At 40.5% G+C, this 25,535-nt stretch overlaps 1 pseudogene; it reads right to left on the reverse strand.

Moving 5' to 3' along the window:
- Window positions 1-552: 552 nt before the first annotated feature.
- Window positions 553-25,535, reverse strand: part of LOC112630182 — a 53,078-nt pseudogene continuing 28,095 nt past the window's right edge.

The raw sequence follows: 25,535 nt of genomic DNA on the forward strand, positions 1-25,535 counted from the left end.
ATCTCCTTTGTAAACTAATCAGCTGCAATTCTTCATTTTATTATTTTAGTGGTTACTTTGTGGTTTACAATATAATTTTTAAATTATAACAATTTCCCTTCTAGTAATATTATGCCACTTCATATATGGTTTAAGAACCTCACAATACTTTACTTCTATTTCTCTCTAGCCTTTGTGCTAACGTTGTAGTATACTTTACTTCTACATATATTGTGTACCCCAAGCTACATTGTTACTATTTTTGTTTAAATAGTAAATTATCTTGTAAAGAGATGTAAGTAAGTTTTTAAGTCATGTACTAACCAATATGGTTACTTTTTTATTTTATTTTATTTTGTTTTTGGCTGAGTACAGGGGACTTTATGATGGTACAGTACATGGCAAGGTGGGACTCCCTAGGCCCCTCTCATTCTTCAGGGTTTCTGGCATGAAAACTGTGTCAAGGGGAGATTCTTAGTGTGAAGGTGAATGACTGTGGCAGGGACTTCCCAGTCACTGAAGGCCCCTCTCCTCCACACACGCTCTCACTGGGGCTGGTGGTCCACGGAGTTCTTACTCCTTGAAGGCCACGTGAACTATAAGGTCTAACACCCTGTTGATGTAGCCAAATTCATTGTCATACCAGGAAATGAGCTTGACAAAGTAAGTGGTAATTGAGGGCATTTCACCAACATTGAAGGGGGAAAGAGTAGGTGTCACTGTTAAAGACAGAGGAGACAACTTAGTACTCAGTGTAGCCCAGGATGCCCTTCAGGGGAGCTCTCCAATGCCTACTTTACCACCTTATTGATATCATCATATCTGGTAAGTTTCTCCATATGGCAGATCAAGTCCACGACTGATACATTGGCAGTGAGGATATGGAAGACCATGCCAGTGAGCTTCCCATTCAGCTCAGGCATGGCCTTGCCCACACCCTTGGCAGCACCAGTAGATGCAGGAATGATGTTCTGGAGAGCCCTGTGGCCCTCACACCACAGTTTCCCAGAGCGGCCATCCACAGTCTTCTTGGTAGCAATGATGGCATGGACTATGGTCATGAGTCCTCCTCTACAATGCCAAAATTATCATGGATGACCTTGGCCAGGGAGGCTAAGCAGTTGTTGGTTCAGGAGGCATTACTAAGGATCACGAGGTTCTTTTTTCACTTCTCATGGTTAATGCCCACCAAAAACATGGGGGCATTAGCAGAGAGAGAAGAGATGATGATCCTTTTGGCTCCTCACTCTAAGTGAGTCCCAGCCATCTCCAAGATACTGAAGATACTGGAGGATTCCACAGCATAATCAATGCCAGCATCAACCCATTTGATTTTGGTGGGATCTTGCTCCTGGAAGATGGTGATAGTATTGCCATTGGTGACACATTTCCTGTTCACAGCCTTGACAGCGCCATGGAACTTGCCATGGGTGGAATTATACTGGAACATGTAGACTATGTAGTTGAGGTCAATGAAGGAGTCATTGATGGTGACAATATTTACTTTGCCATAGTTAAAAGCTGGAGCTTCATGAGAAGTTGCAGCAGTATATCAAACAGAAGGAGCAGAGACTAGTTGCTGTTTCTGATGCTCATCATTCCTTTGCATAGGTCCATATTTCTATCTGGTATGATTTTCCTTCTGCTTGAAAGACTTCCTTTAGCATTTCTTATAGTCTATGGGGTGATAGAGCCTTTTAACTTTTGTATTTCTGAAAATTTATTTAATTCAACTTCAGTTTCTGTTTTGAAAGATATTTTCTCTGGTTATTGGAGTCTAGGTTGAAATTCTCTCTTTCAATACTATTAAAAAGGTTGCTTGACTATCTTCTTGCTTACATTGTAATTGTTTCTGATGGAATATCTAATCCTAATCTTTCTTCCTCTGTCTGAACGGTGTCTTTTTTCCTCTGGCTGCTTTTAACATATTTACCTTTTGCTAGTTTTGAACAATTTGACTATGACATACCTGGGTGAAGGTTCGTTCTTTCTTTCTCTTTCTTTCTTTCTTTCTTTCTTTCTTTCTTTCTTTCTTTCTTTCTTTCTTTCTTTCTTTCTTTCTTTCTTTCTTTCCTTCTTTCCTTCTTTCCTTCTTTCCTTCTTTCTTTCTTTCTTTCTTTCTTTCTTTCCTTGAATTTGGGTTTGTTGAGCTTCTTGGATCTGTGGGATTATAGTTTTCATCAAATTTGGAAAATTTAGGGCCATTGTTCTTTAAATGTCTTTCCCTCCATCCTCTTTTGGTGCCCCAATTACCCATAATATTAGGCCCCTTGAAATTGTCCCACCACTCACTGGTGTTCTGTTCGTTTCTTTTGCGTCTTATTTCTGTTTCATTTTTTATCGTTTCTATTGCTTCATTATCAAATTCATTAATATTTTCTTCTGCAATGTCTATTATGTTGGTAATCCTCCCAAGTAGGACTTTGATCCCAAACATCATGGTTTTGATCTCTAGACTGTGTGGAATACAGTTGCAGCCATTGTTTTAATGTCTTTGTCTGATAATTCTATTGTGTCAGTTCTGCATCAATTTTAATTGATTGTGTTTTTTTCTCCTCAATATGTGTTGTATTTTCCTTTTTTTTTTTTTTTTTGTATGCCTAGTCTTTTTTGTCTAAATGCTAGACATGATCAATTTTACCTTTTTGGATGCTGGATATTTTTATAGCTCTATAAATATTCTTAAACTATATTCTAGAAATCACCTAAAAATAGTTTGATTTCTTGGGGTGTTGCTATTAATATTTGATAAGCAAGACCAGAACAGCATTTGATTTAGGGATAATTATTTTCCACTCATAAGGAGAGATCCTTCTGATACTCTTCCTAGTGACGTTTGCCAGTCTGGATGGTAGAAATAGAAACTATTCCCAGACCTATGTGAGCTCAAGGTACTGTTACCTCTAATTCTTTTATATGGTTCTTTCCCCAGCTTCTGCAGGGATACTGGTCAGTAATTTACTGAATACTTGAGGGGGCCCTTCTGCCGTTCTCTAGAGTTGTCTCTCTGTTCTGTCTAGTACTCTGCCCTATGAGCTCCGTTGTTTTGATCTCTCCAGACTGTCAGCTTAATCTCCTTAACCCGTAGTTTAATCTCCCTAAATTCAGTTCCATGGCTGGAAAACTCTCTCAACACAGTAAGCTGAGGCGTAGTTAATTCTTCCCCATCTCTCAGGGATCATTGATGTCTTGAAATCAATTGTTGCCTGGTATCTGATGTCTTGAAAACATTGGTTTTCAGTTGTTTTGGGTAGGAGCGTTGTGTCTTTTTAAGTAATTTTCTTCCTTTGATTTTTTTCTATCTTTTCTTCTGATCTTATAATCAGTTGAATGGTGGACCTAGGTGTCATTGTTTTCATTTGTTTTTGTTTTTACCCTTTCTTTCTCCAGAAATTGTCTTTACTTTATCTCCATTCTAGTGATCTCCCTAAGGTACTTTTCAAGGTTTATATAATTTCCTACATTATCTTTGTTTTCTTTGGGTTTCTCTTTTGATTTATTTTTTCATGTTAGACATTTTTCTCCAATGACTATGTTTTGAATAAGGAAATGTCTAGGTGAGCCTGAATCACGTGGTAATTCCAAACAGTAAAGAAGCTACCAATGATTACTAATGTCGTGTCAGAAGCGTTCAGTAGCCAAACCCACTGACCAAAAGTGGCACAATTTAAGCTTCAATAAATATAATAATACTAATGCCTTGGATAGAACAAAGTAAATATTTTTAAATCTATGGGTTCATGACAACTGTGAAGCAAAACAAAACCCAACTGGTCATCACTGGAGGATATTAGTAAGCCAATTCATTATTTAAAAAATTGCAAAGAGGAAGAATCAAGTATTAATCGTACCTTTCCTATATGTAAGCAAATGTCAAATGAGAGGAATTTCCTTTTTATAGAAACATCCAACTAATAAATGGAAGACTAACAGAATTAGAATATCAATATTTCGCATCGCCTAATAATGGGTAAGCATCAACAACTGCAAACATCAGACAAAAAGACAGAGCCAGATATTGTATACCACCAAATAAAAGAACAGAGCACCACCTGAAAATATTTCTTCCCCCAAAATTTCAACCTAAATCTGATCTAGCCTTTAGATCTAATTTACAGGAAATGCAGAGAATGAAGATGTTAAACTATTCCACAAAGATGTAACCAGTAAATCTTACCATGCTGTCCTGGAGGGAAACCCTTGATTTTTTAACAAATTGCAAACAAAAAAGAGAAAAAGATGGAGAGAGCCCCTATAGATGAAAAGAGCTTAAAAGACATTCCAACTAATTTCAAGAGACAAATCTAAGTTGAAGCCTGTTTCAATCAAATTATAAAACAAAATTATGACATTTATAAGACAATTTGGGAAAATTTGAACACTGTCTATTGGACGATATTAACAAATCATTGTTATTTATTTTGGTTCTGATAATAGTGCGTGGTTATTTTTCTAAAGGCCAGTCTTTCTTTGTTCTTACTTTAGTAATTGTCTATTTTAAGTGGACTAGGAAACAATAATCTGTAAAATAAATCTTGTTTTTCAAGCAGCATTGCTTTGAGAGATGCCCGTGTTTAAAAAGCAAAGCCATTAGGGGGAAGTCTCGGAGAAACAATAGTAGGACTGGCATGAAAGTATGGCACACATTTGTGTAGATGTCATGATGTCATGCCAATTCCTGACATTTGGAAAGTCCATGGCAGGATTACCTTTAGTCATCATGACAACCATAGGAGCAGCTTATTTTGCACCCACTTTAAAATGGAAACTGAGGGTTAGAGGTTGAAATGACCTGTCAGGGTCACATGACTGCTAGTGGTCAGTGACAAAGTTGGGATTCTATCCTGGCCAATGTTTCTTCACCACCCTCCCACCCCTGCCTCATTTGTCTTATATATAAACCCTGGAGTTACCAGTAAGAATATCTTTGGAGAAGTAAAAATTCTTTCAGTCCACTTCCTGGTGGCTGTGGTCATTCACCAGATCCCTGTTCCCCTCTGATGGGGCTGGTCTGTTGCAAAGAGCACTCAGGAAATCTGCCAGGCCCTCAGTCTAGGCCTCCAACCTGGCCTCTAGCTCTAAGGTGCAGGCAGGAGGGAAGCAGCAGCATTCAGGTTCCACGGCAGAAAGGCAAGATGGGTCAGGCTGGGTCTCTGCTGCTTTTCCTTCCCCAGTCTCTGGCCTGCAGTCTGCATTCCAAGAAAACAGTACAGAAAAAGCAGCGGGGATGGTGCAGGGGGATGGGATGCCACCTGAATACAGGCTAAGAGCCAGTCTTTTTTAGGAAAACATGACATAAAACCTAAAATATCTAAGGGTGAAAAGATATAATGCCTGGTACTTGCTTCAAAATAACACAGGTGGGAGAAAAAAGAGATGATTTGAGATTGGCCATGTATTGCTTGACAATGAGTAATGTAAGCATTGACACTGAGCAATGGGTGTGTGAGGGTTTATTATACTCTTCTCTCTGTTTTTATATGTTTGAAATTTTCTATAACAAAATATTTTTCATTAAACTGTTTAGAAATTCTGTGAGTGAGCAAGACTTGTGTATTAGAGGTCTCCACTCTAGTGAAATGTGTCAGCAGCATGCCAGCTAGATTTGGGGAACTCTGTTATCAGTGGGTGAAAGTATTTTCTCTAGGGTTTCCCCAAAGAGAAGTTCTCCAGTTTCCTACCTAAGGTTTGCATGCTTGGATTTGTATGTTTTCAGAGACAAAAGAGGGACACATCCTACGGGTCCTACATTTCATTAGGGTGGTTCTGACTTACTCTTCTGCTTCAGCTCAACACCTTCCCTGCTCCCCTCTCTATCTGATATCCCTGAATGATTCCAAAGAATACATTTTCAGCATTATTCATAGAATAGAATCCCCTGCTCACACAGCATCAGGGAGGACATCCTGGGATCCAATTCTTCCTTTTGCAAAATTTCAGTTCAATAAGTTCAGTATTCAGTCCCTGTATTCAGTCCCACATGTCATGCTCACCTTCAGGTTTTCTTGGTGCCTCTAAATTCTTAAGTACTACAGAAGGAAGTTTGCAGGAGAGAATGAGTTTTCCTGTCATCAGTATCCTTCTTGGTCCCTCATTAGCATCCCTCTTAATAAGTAATTTAGGTTATAACTTCCTCTATTCTATTATGTCAGGTACAACTCCTAGTTCTGTTTTCAATCTTCCAAAAATTGGTTTAAATCTCTTATATTTATCCTTTAATATTTATTTCTTCTTTTTTGAGCCCTAAGAGGTAAAGGGAGAAGAAAAAAACCATGAAATCAACACATCAATTTAACTAGAAGACCAGCTAAGACTGATTTAAAATAAAAGTTGCCTCATGGGAGAAACTGTTTAACTTGTTTACCATCACACCTAACACAGTGTCATGTGCAGAAGTAATTCTGAATAATGCTTATGACAGTCACAAATTTTTTTTATTTATGATGTGTGGCAGGAGGTCAAAGGCACAAGAGCAGAGGAAACCTCTTCTGCTTTGCAAAGAAAACAGGAAAATGTCCAGAGCTCAGAAATTGATCGGTGATGTATGTGCCATTATTCTTTTCAAAGCTACATTTGAAATATTTTTGGCTTTAACTTTCCTTCCCTTATACCAATCATTTTAGTTGTTAAGTTTGTTTAGAAAGTAATTTTTAAAAGATTACACTGATAACCCCAAGCCAGTTTGAGGCAGGCTAAGTCTGCGGATGTGGAACACTTAAAATGTCCATTAGTACTCCTCTTTTGTCACTTACCACCCAGGGGGTCACGCCTTTGGTATGAAAGTTGTTTATAAACTGGTAGCTTTATTTTTAAAACAGAATGGAAGGGCTGAAGTGGAGCTAGGCAGAAGATTGTATGATTAAAGTTTTGAGATCCGTACACATTATGAACCAGTCCTGGGTTTGTGAGTATTTTATAACTCAACCATTAACCACTAATCTGTTGGAACCTGATGCAAAAAGTTTCAATCTCTTTCTAAAACCATAAGGTACTGTTGGGAAGCCAATTCTTTCTACATAATCCCTCAACAAAAGGAGATAATAATAACTTCTCTTTAGATGACATAATTTCATGAAGCTTATGATTATCTATTTCACAATTATTTTGGCATTATAGAAACCTACTGTGATGTTTTCCACGTTTTGGAAATGTGGTTAAAGAGGCTAAATTGGCCTAATTCAACCAGGCTTCAAAAAAATCACACTATCTATCTATCTATCTATCTATCTATCTATATATATATATATATTTTTTTTTTTTTTTTTAAGACTGAGTCACGCTCTGTCACCCAGGCTGGAGTGCATGGGCATGATCTTGGCTCACTTCCGCTTGGCAACTCCCGCTTCCTGGGTTCAAGCAATTCTCCCATCTCAGCCTCCCAAGTAGCTGGAACCACAAGTGCGTGCCACCACGCCCAGCTAATTTTTGTATTTTTAGTAGACACGGGATTTCACCCTGGCTCACTTCTGATCTTGGTAACTTCTGCTTCCTGGGTTCAAGTTATTCTCCCACCTCAGCCTCCCGAGTAGCTGGGACCACAGCTGCGTGCCACCACATCCGGTTAATTTTTGTATTTTTAGTAGAGATGGGGTTTCACCATGTTGGCCAGGCTGGTCTCCTGACCTCAAGTGATCCCAAAGTACCAGGATTACAGGCATGAGCCACTGTGCCAGCCTCACACCATCTTTTAGATAATACTTCCCTCATGGCTATAGTGATTTGTTTTCCCTCTAAGATTTTCATTTGTGTCACCTCTTCTCTTCTACGCAGGTATTATTATAATGTAGTAACAGGTTCTTCTAGAGGATCAGACATTTTGCATTATGCATAATGGAGGGAGAACATTCTATCTTACCCAAGTTGTCTTTACGATTATATATATTTAAACAAACAAACAAATAAACCTTCCAGTTCTTTTTGCTGAGTCATGTTCAAGAGCAATGTAGAGGATGTTTCAAATGACTTGCCTGGAGTTCAAACAATCTTAAACTTCCTATTACCCTTCTCTGCCTTCCCTCTATTGACGAAATTTTCTACTAGTCAATAGAAAGCTCAATTTTAAAAACGTATTGCTGTGGCCTGCATTAGTTGTTTGCTGCTGTAACAAATTACAACAAACTTAGTGGCTTAAAATAATACAAATTTATTATCTTAAATCCTGGAAGTCAGAAGTGAAAAATGGGTCTCACTGGGCTAAACCCAAGGTGTTGGCAGGGCTGCATTCTTTCTGGACACTCAAGGGAAAAATCTGTTTCCTTGCCTTTTCCAGCTTCTAGAAGCTGTCCACATTCTGTGCTTTGTGGCCCTATCCTCCGTCTTGAAAGCCAGCAACCCTGGGCTGAGTCCTTCTATCGCGGCCATCTCTCCAGTTCTCATGCTTCTGCTTCTATCTTACATTTATAAAGACTCTTGCGGCCAGGCGTTGTGGCTCATGCCTGTAATCCCAGCACTTTGGGAGGCCGAGACGGGCGGATCACTTGATGTCAGGAATTTGAGACTAGCCTGGCCAACATGGCAAAACCCTATCTCTACTAAAAATACAAAAATGCTGGACGTAGTGGCAGGTGCCTGTAATCCCAGCTAGTCGGGAGGCTGAGGCAGGATAATTGCTTGAACCCGGGAGGTGGAGGTTACAGTGAGCCTAGATCATGCCACTGCATTCCAGCCGGGAAAACAGAGCAAATTGGTCTCAAAAAAGAAATAACAAGGCAGGTGATTGGCAAGGTCAATGCTCAATTCTGCTTTGTAACGTAACCTAACATTCACAGGTTCTGGGGATTAGGATGTGGATATGATTGTGGGTGGGAGAGTGGGGGTATTACTCTGCCTACCATATAGTCCTAGTAGGCTTGTAGCAAATAAAGATGTCATTTCTCCCCTTCCCTTGGGAGTAATTTGCTTGGTTGCTGTGGGAAGGATATCTAAATATTTTACAGGAATTTTTAGAACATCCATGAAGTAGGGGAGTGTATTGAAAGAACGAAGGTTATACATTAGCATACATCAGAAACGTTTGTGTATGAGAAACTGTGAGCATGCATGCATACAGAAAGTCATCAAGAGATCAAGTTGATTTGTGTTACTCACTCCACAACCGTGGGCCATGGCTCAGCCTCTCCATGTCCATTTCAGAACGTCATTGTACTTGCCCTCACTTTTGCCACACACACAAATTAAATTAAGTTTAATTTGAATGTTGCTTTTCTAAATGTAGACTTCAAGGGTAATATGACTGCAAACACTTTTTGTTGTGACAGAAAACGTAATCCAAATCTGCTTAAACAATAAGGGGAAATTTTTGTCCTAGAAAATGTGCAGAGTAGGTTAGTTTTAAAAAGTAGATTAGTAATCATAGTCCCAGCTCTGTTTTGCCATGATTTTGCTGGCTCTGCTCCCCATCAGGTAGTAACTCGATTCTCAGGTAGAGCTGGCTCATCATGACAAAAATGATTGTAAGGCTGGGTACAGTGGCTCAGGCTTGTAATCCCAGCACATTGGAAGGTGGAGGTGGGCGAATCTCCTGAGCCCAGGAGCTCAAGATCAACTTGGGCAACATGGTAAGACCACATCTCTACAAAAAAAAAATATACAAAAATTGGCTGGGCATGGTGGCATTTGCCCATAGTCCCAGCTACTTGGGAGGCTGAGGTGGGAGGATCACTTGAGCCCAGGGTGGTGGAGGCTGCAGTGAGCTGAGATCATGCTACTAAACTCCAGCCTGGGCAACAGAGTGAGACCCTGTCTCAAAAAAAACAAAACAAAAAGTGACTGTAGCACTACAAGCCCTTTTGTGTGTGTGTGTGTGGTAAGAACACTTAGTCTACCCTCTTCACAATTTTTTAGTGCACATTACACTAGTGTTAACTATGGGTGCTATACTGTATAGCAGTTCTCTAGAACTTCTCACCTGGCTTAACTGAAACTGTATACCAGTTGAACAGCTCCCTTTTTCCCCTCCCCACAGCCTCTGGTAACCACCATTCTATTATCTGCTTCTATGAGTGTGAATAAGTACATATGCTCCTCAATTTACTATGGAGAAACATCCTGATAATACCATCATAAGTTGAAACATCGTAAGTCAAAAGTGCATTTAATACATGTAACCTACTGAACACTATAGCTTAGCCTAGCCTGCCATAAACATGCTCAGAACACCTACATTGGCCTACAGTTGGGCAACACCATCTAACACAAAACCTATTTTATAATAAAATGTCGAATATCTTATGTTAATTTATTGGATGCTGTACTGAAAGTGAAAAACAGAATGGCTATACGGGCACTCGAAGTACAATTTCTACTGAATGCTTATTACTTTCTTTCTTTCTTTTTTTTTTTTTTTTTGAGATGGAGTCTTGCTCTGTCGCCCAGGCTGGAGTGCAGTGGCACAATCTTGGCTCACTGCAAGCTCCACCTCCCAGGTTCATGCCATTCTCCTGCCTCAGCCTCCTGAGTAGCTAGAACTACAGGCACCCACCACCACGCCCGGCTAATTTTTTTGTATTTTTAGTAGAGACGGGGTTTCACCGTGTTAGCCAGGATGGTCTCGATCTCCTGACCTCGTGATCCACCCACCTTGGCCTCCCAAAGTGCTGGGATTACAGGCGTGAGCCACTGCGCCCCACCTGAATGCTTATTACTTTCACACCATCATAAAGTCAAGAAATTATTACGTTGAACCATCATAAGTTGGGGACCATCTGTAGCTACCATTGCTATCCACAGTTTACAGATGAGGACACTAAGGCTTAGGCAGATAAAATGACTTGCCCAGTATCTCAAAAAAAAAAAAAAAAAAAAAAAAAACATGGAAGCACTGGGACTTAAACCCAAGTCCCCCTATCTTCAAAACTCAAATCTATTCTGTGCATACCACAGAAGTTTGAACCCAATTCTGAACTACATATAATCAAGTTCTGGAAGTTATTTGTGAGTGGTCCTTTCCAAGCTTTTTATGCTTGCTCATTGGGATTTTGTCAGTCATTTTCCTTGTTTGTTTATTTTGTTAAATCCTGATCTTAGTTCGTGCACCATAAGACTTAAACGTCTTGATTTGGAAAGTGAACTCCAAGTCGTGGTTATTGGAGTTCTGGTTAATTGGGGTTTAACTGTACAAATCCAGAATAGCACAGCTTTTTTGCTTGCAAACAATATCAGCAGCTTGCAAAGAGGGTCCTGGGCAGGCTGAGCATTTGAAGCAGAATCAGCCATTTGCTGCACCTTCATGAGAACCACAGTTCCTGCAGGAGGTGGAAAGTAAATACACTCAACCTAATTCCATTGTATTGCGTGGTTTTCATGGGTCACCTGACGCATCTATCAAAGGAGTGGAAGGTAGTTTCCTTAAGAATCTATGAGCCACAATCACCCACAACCACCTCTCAGTGACAGTCACTTGTGTGAATGAGCTGGGATCCAGACTCTGGGTCACTCCACTGATATGGCTTGAGAAGCACACAAAATCCTGTCTTTCTTTGTTCTGCCAGGACTCCTGGCCCACAGTCAGAATATGGCCTTCTCTGCACTGCATCCACTGCACTTTCATTGATGATAACAAGGGCTATCCATCGCAGGGTTCCTTTCATTTGCAGGTAGTGGCTTAGGTGCTCTGCATACGTTCTCTTATCCCCAAAATAATACCCTGAAAGAGAGGTATTATTGCCCCCATTTTGCAGATGAGCAAGCTGAAACTCAGAAAATTGAAAAAACTTTCACTAATTCAGTCCACAAGTACTTATGACTCTGTTAGGCATTTTGGCAGACTCTCAGGATACAGAACTAAAGCACCACCCTCAAGGTGCTTGAAGTCTGGTGGGAGTTCCAGACACAGAAACAGATAAATGTATCACAGGAAATTAAATGATAGAACTATGAACAGGGTATTGTGGGAGCAGAGAGGAAGTGCAAGGAATGTGGGGAGAAGAAAGTTCAGAGGAGGCTTCCTGGAAGAGGTGACACACGAACTGAGTCTTTAAGTCTGCATAGGAATCAGGTACAGAGATTGAGGGGAGGAAAAACAATTCCTGGGAGAGAGCAAGGTAAGTAGAGCCAAAAAGACATGAAGCAACTTGATGTGGGCAGGAACCCAGGGGAGTTTAATGAAGCTGCCACCTACAGGGAGAGAAGACAAAGGTAGGAGCCATGGGTGGAGACGCAAACAGAAGTCAGATTTAGGTGGACTTCATATCCTGTGGTAGGGATATCTCATCTTCTCCTGGGGTTTTAAAGCATTTTAAACACAGTGTTGACTAGAATACAATGTATCAAATAAAGAAACCTTCATCTTCTAGAAGTTAGATCTCATGGCAAATGTTCTGTCCCCAAGGAAAAATAGAGAAATCTTAGGACTATATCCTTTATACTTTTTGACTCCTTCAAATATGCAGGGAACCTAAGGGAGAACTTGATTTGGGGGTCTGTTCACAAGTCAGCATGTCCCTTTTGTGAAATAGTCTTCGTGCTTGACTTTTTGTGTTTGCTGCTGTGAGAAGCTTGAGTAGATGGTTGTCCTGGGTCTTGCCAGCACTTCTCAGTTTTGCTTTTTGTGGCTACAACCATTGCCTCTTTGTATAGCCCCTGAAGAAACCCTAACAGGCACCCAGGCAACATGAATCCAAGGAAATATACCCAGTTTGATACCTACATTCTTCAAAGAGAAAATAGCTGGAAATAAAATGAATCAGAAAAGGCAAGGCCCCAGAAAGAAATTTTTCTGAATCACCTTAACAGAACAGTGTCAAAAAGATGTCACTGGGGAAAATACCTGCAGCATAAGAAAGTTGATGTTAAATGCATCTGTGGCTGCAAAACAGCTCGTGATAACATAGTCTAGTTATATGGCTGTGCTTTAAGAGACCAGAGCAGCACTTACTGAGCATTCGTATGTACAGAATGAGCTCTGAAAGGACAAGCCATATATCTTAAATTTTTCCTGGTATCTAATACATGTCTGTAAAGTAGAATAAAACAAATAGTAGCTAGTGAATGAATGAATGAATGAAAAAAGATTGCAAAGAATGTGGATACCAAAAAAAAAAAAAAACCACACACACAATTGTGTAAAACCCAAAGAGATCTTAGAGATAAATTCATGCAGACCCCTCTTCACCAGCTTAGGAAAGAGAGGTCAACAAAGAGTTTTATTATTCTTATCTATAAAAGTCATTGGCCAGGCACGGTGGCTCATGCCTGTTATCCTAGCACTTTGGGAGGCTGAGGTGGGTGGATCACTTGAGGTCAGGGGTTCGAGACCAGCCTAACCAACATGGCGAAATCCCATCTCTACTAAAAATACAAAAATTAGCGGGATGTGGTGGAGTGCACCTGTAATCCCAGCTACTTGGGAGGCTGAGGCAGAAGAATCCAGGAGGCAGAGATTGCAGTGAGTTGAGATCATCCCACTTACTCCAGCCTGGGCAGCAGAGTGAGACTCCATCTCAAAAAAAAAAATAAAATAAAATAAAAATAAAAATTCCAGGGCCCACAGAAGTCATCTGAACTACAGAAAGTACACTTGCCAAGCTTCAAAAGAAAAGGGTTCTATAAGCAAAGTGAGTCATAAAAACTTCTTCTGATTGTGGGAACCAAACGGTAGCAGGTTATAAAAGGAAAATGCAGCATGTTCCCATAAACCACAGAGTAAGTCCTGGAGACAGTGTTAACAGGCTTTAGAGTATTCTCATCTCTCTTGTCAATCATGATACCTACCCATGGGCATTCATAGTCTAGTTAATAAGAAAAAATATTGGGAGGCCGAAGTGGGCGGATCACCTGAGGTCAGGAGTTTGAGACCAGCCCGGTCAACATGGGGAAACCCCATCTTTACTAAAAATACAAAAATTAGCCAGGCATGTTGGCATGCGCCCATAATCCCAGCTACTCCGGAGGCTGAGGCAGGAGAATTGCTTGAACCCAGGAGGCAGAGGTTGCAGTGAGCCGAGATTACGCCACTGCACTCCAGCCTGGGGGACAGAGCGAGACTCCATCTCAAAAAAACAAAAAAACAAAAAAAACCCCATATATATATATATATATATATATATATATATATATATATATACAGTCCTCACAATGCCTTTAAGCAGAGAGTCACTTTCAATCAAAAGAAAACTAATAGAATGCAAGCAATGAAAGCGATGAGGGATAAGGCATCCAAGAATAAAGGATAGAGAGATTGTCACTCACGGACAGGCAGGACACTTTTGCCTGCCTATCAACTGAAGGCTCACTTTGGTTTGTTTTCCCAGTAAAGATGGTAGGCTACACCAAACTATCATCACTCTCTCATCTCTGTCTTGTGAACACCGGCTCACAAATTTAAAAGAAGCTCCTTGGCCAGTGGTAAAGGTACAGCCCATAGCCAAGGAAACATTTTTCTTTCTTTGACTCTATTTGTCTTTCTGAGAGATCAAACATAGCAATGGCTAAAATATCACACCCCACCCAACTCACTTCCCAGACTAGATGAGAAAATAACAATAAAAGTCACACCAATGACCATGAACTTTGACTTGATCTCTCCTTGCCCAAGCCTGTGCAGGAAAGCACTATCAGGGTTCTAATAACTATCAGAGGTGTCGTTCCAAAGAATCATTTCTTATCTCATTTGTTTACATGCAGAGTCATCTTCTACTTGTCAGAAATAGCTGTACTCATTTATGTACACTGTTTCATGCTAGATTTTGTTGTTGTTGCATCCTAGGGAACACATCCAGTGTGAATAAGGAAGTCTTGGTCTGAAGACTCACCAGGCTTGCTTTCTAGGAGAAGGATCTGTCCTTCCAGGAGAAGGATCCTAGGTGTGGGCAAGGGAGACTCAGCATAAGCAGCATCCTGGGGTCCCCACTTCCCTCTGCCCATAGGATTAGGCTCTTAAAAGAGAAGTGCCACAGGCCTGGGATGCTATAATTATCTCAGCCATTTAAGGATTATGCTCCTGGGAGACTATAATTATCCAAATATTGTTGCATTCAGGGATATTTTACTTACAAGGAAGTGCCTTCATTTTTACAGGATCTTTCAAGAGGGCCCAAAGGGTGTGTCCTCTCTAATGTGGTTCCTAAATAAAGCTGGAAATAAACAACTGCATCTGGCATGAGGGTGGGATCCAGCTGAATCCACCCAACCAAGGACTGTCGACGTGGGCAGAAAAAAATAACTTCCTTTTGTCACCTTAAAAAACAGTTATCAGCCATTCTAGGTCAAAACCTGGGGACTGGGCTGGGCCTGGTGGCTCATGCCTGTAATCCCAGCATTTTGGGAGGCCAAGGCGGGCAGATCACCTGAGGTCAGGAGTTTGAGACCAGCCCGGCCAACATGGTGAAACCCCATCTCTACTAAAAATACAAAAATTAGCTGAGCATGGTGGTGCGTGCCTGTAATCCCTGCTACACAGGAGGCTGAGGCAGGAGACTCGCTTGAACCCAGGAGGCAGAGGTTGCAGTGAGCCAAGATTGTGCCATTGCACTCCAGCCTGGGCAACAAGAGCAAAACTCCATCAAAAAAAAAAAAAAAAAAAACCTGGGGACTTTCTTCTTTCTTAGTCCCACTCTTCTCCTCCTCCCCACTCACTCTCATACACTTCTCCAGTCTAAATTCCATCTATTTCGAGAAATGATTAAAGAAAGTTCTTGGCATTTAGGGTACAATTTCTTCCTGAGGTTTGTGTATCATATTATTCATATCATAATACCCCCTACCTTTATTTCTCCCTCTAATCCCAATGCAATAATACTTTCTGTAAAAATTATGTAGTCTAAAGTGGGCGAGAGGATTGCAGAGAAAAAGAAGAGTAGTACTATAGTATGAAAAAGAGATGATTGATTCAATTCAGTGAACTGCCTGGATTAAAATAGTTAACATTTATGCAGTCCTTCCTATGTGACAAGCATTCCAAGCATTCTGTGTATCTCATTAATGCTGACAGCATCTTTATGAGATATATACTATTATGATCCCCATTTCACAGATGATAAATCCAGAAACAGAGAGGTTGGGTAACTTGCTCAGAATCATACAGTTGATAGGTGACAGGGTGAAGATCAAAACCCACAGTCTGACTCTGAACTCATGCTTAGCTACTGTGCCATGCCACCTCCTAACCTTGGGTGTATGTCCCATGCCACTCATTGTAAGCCATGCAGTGGTAGGAACAGCAGAATGGAAGGACATGGCTCCTACTTTCCAGGGCTTTGTGAGCTATGAGGAAAGAGACACATGTGTAAAAATCACCACAGAACAAGGAAAAAAATGTGACAGATAGAATAGGAGAAGCATAGACAACTGCTTTAGGAGTTTAGATTAATTCTGGTGTGGCATTAGGAATGGCTTCATAGAGGAGGTGGCATTTGACATGCCTATAGACACAGAGAAGACATGGGTGGATGGCATTCCATGCTGAGGAGAACCTGGGAAGTTCAGGCCAGGCCAGGATGCAGCATGCATGGAAGACAGCTATGAGAAACAAGATTACAAAAGTCTACTGGGGTCAGGGTATGAAGAGCAAAGAGATAGCGAAGAATGGAGTGGGACAGGGTCCCCTTTGGCTGGGGTTGAGGGGAGGCAAGGAAAAAGACAGGCGTTGATTTTAGGGTTTGGCCAAGTTTGGATTCCTGTGATCTAGGAGAAGACCATAAAGAATCTGCTGATTCAGTCAGAAGGTATTTTTCCTACAGCTTCTGACTGCTTTTCTTAAATTACCTCTGTTCAGGCTTTTATCCAGTCCAGTTCAACAAACAACTCTTGAGAATCTTGCTTGATTGTTGAGTACCAATCACTCCAAAACTTAGTGACCTAAAACAACACGCACTTACTTGCTGACAATTCTGCCATTTGGGCAGGTGTTAGTGGGGACGGCTCATCTCTGCTCCACAGAGCATCAGCCGAGGCAGCTCAGCTGGGGCTGGAAGACCCACCTGCAAGATAGCCTCACTCACATGGCTGGCCAGATGGTGCTGTCCATCGAATGGAAACCTCATTTCTCCTCCAGCTGGCCTCTACATTTGGCTAAGTTAGGCTTCTCACAGCACAGGGATCTAGTTGTCAGAATTCTTGCAGGAGCTGGCTTCTCTGAAAGAGTAAACCTGGAAGCTGCCAAGCCTTTTTAAGGCTTGGTCTTAAGTTCCTGAACATCATGTCTACCACGTTCTGTTGGACAAAGCAAGTTGGAGGGCCAGTCCAGATTCAATGACAGGAGTCTACCCAAGGGCAGTTACAAAAGCAGTAATCTACCACTATCCCTGGTCAATTTCAAGACTGGAGATTAAAAGTGTTAAGAGGTGGTCCTTGCCTCAAAAAGCTAGAACCATACCATGAAAGTTTGTGTTAGAGTAAAGAGAAGGAAGAGACATAATAACTGAAAGTAATGTCTATGCCTTAATTGGACCCTGCTTTTTTTTGTTTGTTTGTTTTTGGTTTGGTTTTTTCTTTTTGTTTTTGAGACAGAGTCTCACTCTATCACCCAGGCTGGAGTGCCTGAAGTGCAGTGGTGCCATCTCGGCTCACCACAACCTCTGCCTCCTCAATTCAAACAATTCTCCTGCCTCAGCCTCCTGAGTAGCTGGGATTACAGGCGTGTGCCACCACACATGGCTAATTTTTGAATTTTTTAAAAATAGAAACGAGGTTTCCCAATGTTGGCCAGGATGGTCTCAAACTCCTGACCTCTGATCCACCTGCCTCGACCTCCCAAAGTGCTCAGATTACAGGGGTGAGCCACCATGCCGGGTCAGGACCCTGTTTTTTAAAAAATCCAGGTAAGAAGACATTTAAGGGGCAGTAGGGATCTATGTGAAATTAGATGAAACAGGAAATTAATGTTAATTTTCTTAGGTATAATAGTAATATTGTGACTATGCAAGAGATTATCCACATTTTTGAGAGATGAATTATGAAGTATTTTCAGGATGAGATGTCATGATATCTGCAACTTACTTTCAAATGCTTCCAGAAAAAAAAAATTTGATTGACAGATAATGCAACTATTGGCCAAATGTTAACAATTATTGAATCTAGGTAGCAATAATATGATCAATCGTTATCCTATTCTTTCCAGTTTTATAAAACTTTTTGCAACAAAAAGTTGGAGATGAAAAGTTAATGGCCTGCTTTTGACCTCTCCATGGAAGAGGGTTTTGTAAGAGAAAACAACCAGAAATACACATAGAAATCATACTTAAATGTGTAAGTTTCCTCATTGCATACCCTGATTTAAGTCTTCCTGCTTAACACACTTTCTAGAACCCACAGGGTAAAGGGTAAAGTCTGGAACAAGACTCTCCTAGAAAGGGGAGGTGGCTGCACCGAGCGTGGCACCACCATGCTGGCTTCTCTGTGCTTCATTTTCTGACTCCAGAGAACAAAATGCTCTTCCTTCATTTCCTTCTACAGCTGAGAGAGACTAGAACTATCAGAAGAGACTTTATGGCAAACACACAGAACTCATAAGAAACATACACTACCAGGGGTACAGCACACGGCACTAATCCTATCATAGCTTTTCACCAAGTTTGGTTTCTTGTGCATTGCCCATGTGAAAGCACCATCTTGCTGGTTCAAGTTCAGGAATATCAGGGAAGGCTGAATGCTCTCCTGTACTTACCTAGGGTATTACTTCTGGGTTCTGGTTTTGGGTATGAGGACACCTTTTTCCCAGACAATGGTACACCAAATGATCACACCTTTCCAGTGAGACTCCATGCCCAAAGTCAAAATTATGATTTAATATGATTCAAGAGCCATTGCATTCCTGTAAGAACAATACACATGCACATGGAGCGTTGTTTACACAGAGTCTCCTTGCCACCATTCCTCCAGTAGCAATCATATCAGCGTTGCTCTTCCCTTCCTCCATGACACCTCCCTACTCACGTTGGTTATAAGTTCATCTTATCCTCCATGCACCTTCTAAACGGACACACATATACATGCACAATATTATTCCCCTGGCTTCCATGATATGATCATCTTTTGAGTCACCTTCTATTTTACCGATACCCCCTGCTCTGTGTCTTTCTCTAGCTCTTCTTCTCTCACAAATGAGCTGTTTTCATGTGTTTTTTTTCACTCCATTGGTAGTTTTCAATTCTGGCTGAATGTCAAAATTACCTGTAGAGCTTTGAAAAGATATATGCGCCCAGGCCCTACTCTTGGAGTTTCTGATTCATTCTGTCCAGGGTAAAGAGCAGATATTCCATTTTTTACAAGCTCCCCAGGTGATTTCTGCCCTTTATATTCCTGAGAAATCTCATCAAGTAAATGAATGAATAAATTAACAAATGAGGGAACAAATGAAAATCAGGGCTTCAGTATCACGCCTATGCTGATGACACCCATGTCAAATAAACTGCAAGTTTTTCCTGAATACAAATTTAGTATCTTAAGAGGGCATTTAGTAATTTTTTTGTGACACAGAGCTGAGACTTAGCTCCAGCTCTAAGAACATCAATAATTTTCAGTAAATAATTATTGAATGACTTGTGAAATCATGTTATTTCTAGTGCCGATATATCTTACAAGTTCTAGCCCTACATGTCCAACTGTCTGCTAGACTATTTACATGCATCTCAAACTATGTATGCATCTCAAACAAAATTTGTCTAAAACTTAACTCATCATCTTTTGTGCAAAAGTTGAGTTCCTAGCATCACCATCATCTCAATGTCTCAGACCTGAAACCTCAGCGTCATCTTTGTCTCCCTTATTTGTACAAATAGTAGGTCTGACCCATTGCCAAGTCCTTTCAACCCTATTCCCTAATGTCCTTTGTATCTTGGGAGTAAAATACCCAAGCGTGAAGTATTCTTCCTCCCAGTGCTAGATGCAGAAAGGCATCCTCTCTTTATGCAGCATAAAGCATCCTCTATTTTGGAGAGGATGTCTTGACATGTTCTAGACCATTAGACTTCTAAATGTTTTACTAATAGGGCTGATCTCTGAACCATCCAGAGTTTATCTCTTGTCCTCTGGAGCCCATATATCTTATCAGGCTCTAATATACTTGCCACTTCTTAGTCATTTGATCTGTTAGAATGTTGTCATCCGTAGAGTGGATGTTCAGTGTTATGTTCTGAATGTCCAGATGGCCCAGGTGTCTTTTACCTATATGATGATAGATGATTACAGAGTTAACATAGGCCTGGGTCAAGACTCTACCTGCCTCTTGTTGTCTACTCCAAGTGAATGCCAACTGTTTCTGATTCTCCTTTCTGATACTGGTGTGGGGTAACACATTTCCTAGATCAGTGGCTGCATACCATACACCCAAGGCCATGTCAGTCTGTTTCAGCAAAGATGCCGCATCGGGAAGAGCAGCCTTGCAAAGAACTATTACTTGTTTGAGTGTGTGATGATTTACTGTCATCTTCCAGGATCATCTAATTTTCATAAGGGTCAGACTGACAAATTAAATATAAACTTAATAGGGACCGCCACCCTGCATACTTTGTACCTTTAAAGGTGGTGGTAAGCTTCTCCTTCCTCTGGGAGGCAATGTCATTTTTTATTTACTATCTTGGCCAGAACATGTGGGCAGTTTCAGAGGCCGCCACCTGGTTTTCTTCACTACAAGAGCTCTTAACCCAGAAGCCAAAGAATGAATGCACAGGCTGTGCCAACTACTAAGTATGTCCAGGTGTGGCCGTGGTCCCAGTGGACCCACCGTAAGCCAGATCTGGGGTAGGCTAAGTGGAGGCTGTGATGATCCTTGGGTCCTCAGATATAAAGTCAATTAGGCCTTGAAGTGTTTGCCTATTTCCCTTTTTCCAGTCTACAGCTTCAACATCAATGACAGAAGGAACATTCTTTATGGAAAATTTCCAGCTAATAATCAAGGAGAAATAAAGCATTTTGCAGCCCTCAATAAAAGAATGGATGCAGGTAACAGTGGTCAATGAATACTAAAACAACTAAGTAGGCGAGGGTGGACTTTTTATAATGAATGAATGAGGCAGAGAGCAGCCACACCCATTGCTCAATCGTAGCACCACTAATAGAGGAACAATGACAGGTTATGTGTCTCCTGATGTAATAGACTAGGAAGCATATCACCTTGCAAATATTTTTGTCTAAATAAAATAAATATGAATCTCATTAATCCTAGACCTAATGATCAGCTAATAGAAAAATAAAAGGAATAAAATAATAAGTTAAAGGGCACCAAAAGGAAGCAATCAGCCAAACCTAGAATGTGAGACATTCTACAGAACAAACTGTCCATTCCTTCAACAAAGAAACAGCACAAGGTAGGGGATACAAGAGGGTGGACTGATATAGGAGGATAAAGAAAGAGACAGAACAACTAAATACAACATACGGACTTTGTTTATATCCTTGTTTGAATAAACCAACTACAAAAAGACATTTTGAGACAAACAGAAATTTTGAAAAAGACTGTGTATCACATAATAATTAGGGAATATTGTTAATTGTGTTAGGTGTGATGCTGATATTATGAATTAAGTAAAAAAAAATAGAATTTGCTTTAAAATATCCAAGCATACTAATGCTAATGTATATTCTTTTTTATTCATCTTCTACATTGTCCTGTACCCTGCTTCCTCACTTTATGAAATGTCAGCTAATGTGGCAAAATGTAATACCGTGTGACAAATTTAACTCAGAAAAAAAAATGTCCTATAGAATGTAGTAGGAAGCACCAGTGAACACTGCAGGAGGAACTAAGTTATTTTTGGATCAGATATTGGCAATTGATTTAAGCAACAGGTATCCAGTGTGAATTCATGGTTCCGTCCAGCCATCTGAGAACGCACCAAAAGCAAGTCAATTCTGCTGCAGTATCAGTGAACCAGACATGAACTCAAATACCTATTGAGCTTTGAATAATGGTTATGTGAGTAGATCTCCTTGCCTGTCATTTTGGATTTTTTTAAAAATTAGTGATGGTGAGCCATTTTTGTACAGTATGGTTGGCCTTCCCTGAAGAGGGTTTTATGCACATATCTTGCAAACAAACACAGGATATAGAAACCATAATTCCCAGAAACAGAGAATATCTTTGGATATCACTTCATCTCAGAATATCTGAATTTCCTCCAAATGATAATGTGAAACTTTCATACAATATGATCTATTAAAAGTCAAGACCTCAAGAGTCCAAAAGATGCGCAAACATTTGAAACCACCACTAACACAGTATCTCCCTGCATACCTATAAAACTAGTCTAAGCTTTGTGACCCACAAAATTTCCACAGACTGGAGGCCTTCCCAGGTTAAACCACTGTACAGGAAGGACTTTCTAAAGATCCAAACAAATACAGACTAAATAAAACTACAGGTCATAGTCACCCATTTTATATAACTATATTTCTGTTTACACAAGCATTTATTTTAGTCATATTGCTGTGCTTTAAACATTTGCCCATCAATAAATATTTGCAGAATAAATGAATGAATGAATGTTTAGGAATGTTGAAACTTCCTCAGTATCTAGTGATTTAAAAAAAACTCAAACTGGCTTATTAAAAACAATAAAAATAAAAAGGATAAAGGTGAGGATTTATTTCCTTGGATAACTAATAACTTTCAGGTCTAGTCTGATTTCAGGCCCCAGTGAATGAGGTAACACAAACAATACAATCAGGACATGGTTCCTCTGAATGTTTCTGTTTTCAAGCATGTTCTGCCCATGGTTATAGGCAGTCCAGGAATGTGTGCTTCTCTCTGCAATTCCAGAAGAAGAAATTACTACACTAAACCATTGGAATTCACTCGAATGAAGTAGACTTACAACCTATTTTCATCCCTCCACCAATCACAGGGACCAAAAGAATTTTGTTCACCACATGGCTACACTACTGCTTTTTACCAATTACGCAGACTGAGAGCATTTGGTCCCCTGATTGGTTAGCTTGGATATCATGTCTATTCCTGAATTGGAGAGTGGACTCCTACCAGAATCACGTAACAGTAGAGGAGGGATGGGGTCCCCCAAAAGAAATTGGAGTACTGTTACCTAAAGCAGGGGGGAAAATGGCAGTGTAGCTAATTTAATTATTGTTGCATGCACAATTTCATGGTTTTTCTCTGCAGGAGAAAGCTGCTGCTAATGTTATTTTGCCTATCCAGCATCTCAGATGATTCCATATATTGAAAAGTGTGGACACAATGACAGCCCATTTCAGAAAGGTGGCCCCCTGGAAGCACATTGTACATCATTATGACCACCTGAGGCACAAAGAGATTTTCCCCAGAACGAAGGTAAGCCCAGTTCTGCTACCTCCTATTACTGCTTGGAACTACAAATCTACGACCATCTAATACAGGGAAGAAGGCACAAGAGTAGAGCTGACTGAAGAGTAATAAACTTTTAGGAACTTAAGCCCCTAAAGATGTGCCCTTTACTGTTGAGTGGCACCCTTACCTCAGCAGACCTGCCATCAGTGACTCCTTTTGAAATTGTTTTCACTGCCCATTTGTCAAAGCTTGCTGGAGGGCAGGGATCTTGTCCATCTGATTGGTTGTGGAAGCCCCAAAATTGAGCACAATGCCTGGGACATATCAGGTGCCCAATAAATGTTTTCAAGTGAATAAATAAGAAACAGTCAAACCTTTCACATTTTTACCTTCTCTTCCAAAGTGGACTTTCAAGTGGACTTAGTTTTGTCTGTTTGCATCATAGCAAAGAAGAGAAAAGATCCTGAATTTTAATAAAGATATTTCACGTTGGTATATTATATGAGTTTCCAGCAGGGTATTACATGTATTCTTATTCAAAATGACTCTCGGCTGGGGACAGGACATTAACATTATTATGATGTAGAAATGGAAGCTCCTAGAAGTTAGTTGCTAAGGTCACGCGGCTAGTAAGTGGCCCAGCCATGAAAGATGGTTCCATGGGACCTCAAAGAAGAGGACCTTAATTCTGGTGGGAGAGGCCCTTGAACAGGAATAAACTTCTGAAAGGATTGTTGAGCAGGAATTTACCTGATGTGCAGAGATGAAGAATATTTCAGGCTCAAGGAAGGAATCACATGTACGAAGCCATTCAGGCTTGAAAAAGCGGAGTATTTATGGGCAACTAAGGGAAATGAGAAGGAAAGAGAGCAGATTCTGGAGGAACTCTGTGCTTTTTAAAGAGTTAGGACTTTATCATATAAGTAATGGATGGTTCAGAAAGTATGATAATCTGTTTTGCTTTTTTTAAAAGTACAGAGGATGGATTGGAATCAGTAGGACCAGAGCCAGACAGAGTAGTTTGAGTTGGTTTAGCCACATAGTAGACACTAATTAGGGTCACCCACATACAATTTCCTCTTATTCCTGAGCCCATGTGGCAGCTGTACTTCTCAGCCATCTTGCAGCTGAAATGAGAAGTGATGTATGTTACTTTGAGGCTGAGACATTTAAGAGCTGGCAGCTACCTCCACACTCTCCCTTGCTGCAGTGATCTTAGAAGGTCGTTGTTGAGAAAATGCTGTCACAAGATGAAGGAAACCTAAGTCGTGAAAAAAGCTCTCCAACATACTCCAACCTGCCCCTGCAAACAGCATCAGGGCCTGCATGAATAAGAAATAAACTTTTGTTGTGCTAAGACATTAAATAAAAGACTTCATTCCTACCACCAAGGGCATTGTCTATTGGGAAGCTGGAAGAAAACACTGACAAATCAAACAGTGGATAGTACATGCCAATGCACAGCCGAGCGAGAAATTAGATGGACAGATTGTCATGGTGGAGTAGTCTGGAAGGCTTCATGGAATAGGCAACGTCTGTAAGAGCCTTGAAGAATGTCAAGTAGAACTTGAAGAGGTCATGGAGGTCATTAGGGAAGTGGTTGAAAAGAACATCACAAATATGCCTGCTTTAATTGGGAAATGCTTGACTTCTCATGGTGCAGGAATCTATAAAAGGGTGGTGATAGCTCAAGTTCCATCTGATTGTTTTTCCAAGTGAGGAAGATCGAGCCTGGTTTGTTTTCTTAACAAACCATATTTTTAGTGGAGTCCATTATGAATCTTACATTTTTCAAGCTGTCTCAAAGCTTATTTTATGTTGACATATTTCAAAGCTTGCAAAATTCTTGCTCAGGCTGAGATGGAGAGTTCAAAATGAAAGGAAAGTGCATAGACAAGAGCATTACTTCATAACCCATTTAACCAGAGAGAAATGATCATTTGTGGAATCCCTCACGTTATCATCCTGCTATTTTAAAACACTCCTGTTTATAGTAGGCCCGGCTTGGTGAGAATTCATTGCAGACCAGGTGGCCACCTCCTGCTCAGTCCCCTCTTCAGAACCTATTTCAAAACAAGTCATCCACTGTGACTGCTGCTTGGCAGATCCCAAATCACAGTACACAGGGAACCCGAAGGATTGATTCATTTATCTCAGCATCCTGGGGCCTCACATAACACAGGGCAAAAATATATACTCCTAGACTTGGCATGAGACTTGGCTCTATTAATATATTTTAGCTTCTAGCATCTACTTCTAACTTATTTGTTTGATCCTTTTTTCCAACAAATGTTCAATAACGAACTACCATGTTCAAAACATAGTGCTGGCTGGGCACAGGAGCTCACTCCTGTAATCCCAG

The sequence above is a fragment of the Theropithecus gelada genome, chromosome 8 (genome assembly GCF_003255815.1).
Source record: "Theropithecus gelada isolate Dixy chromosome 8, Tgel_1.0, whole genome shotgun sequence".
Classification (NCBI taxonomy): domain Eukaryota; kingdom Metazoa; phylum Chordata; class Mammalia; order Primates; family Cercopithecidae; genus Theropithecus; species Theropithecus gelada.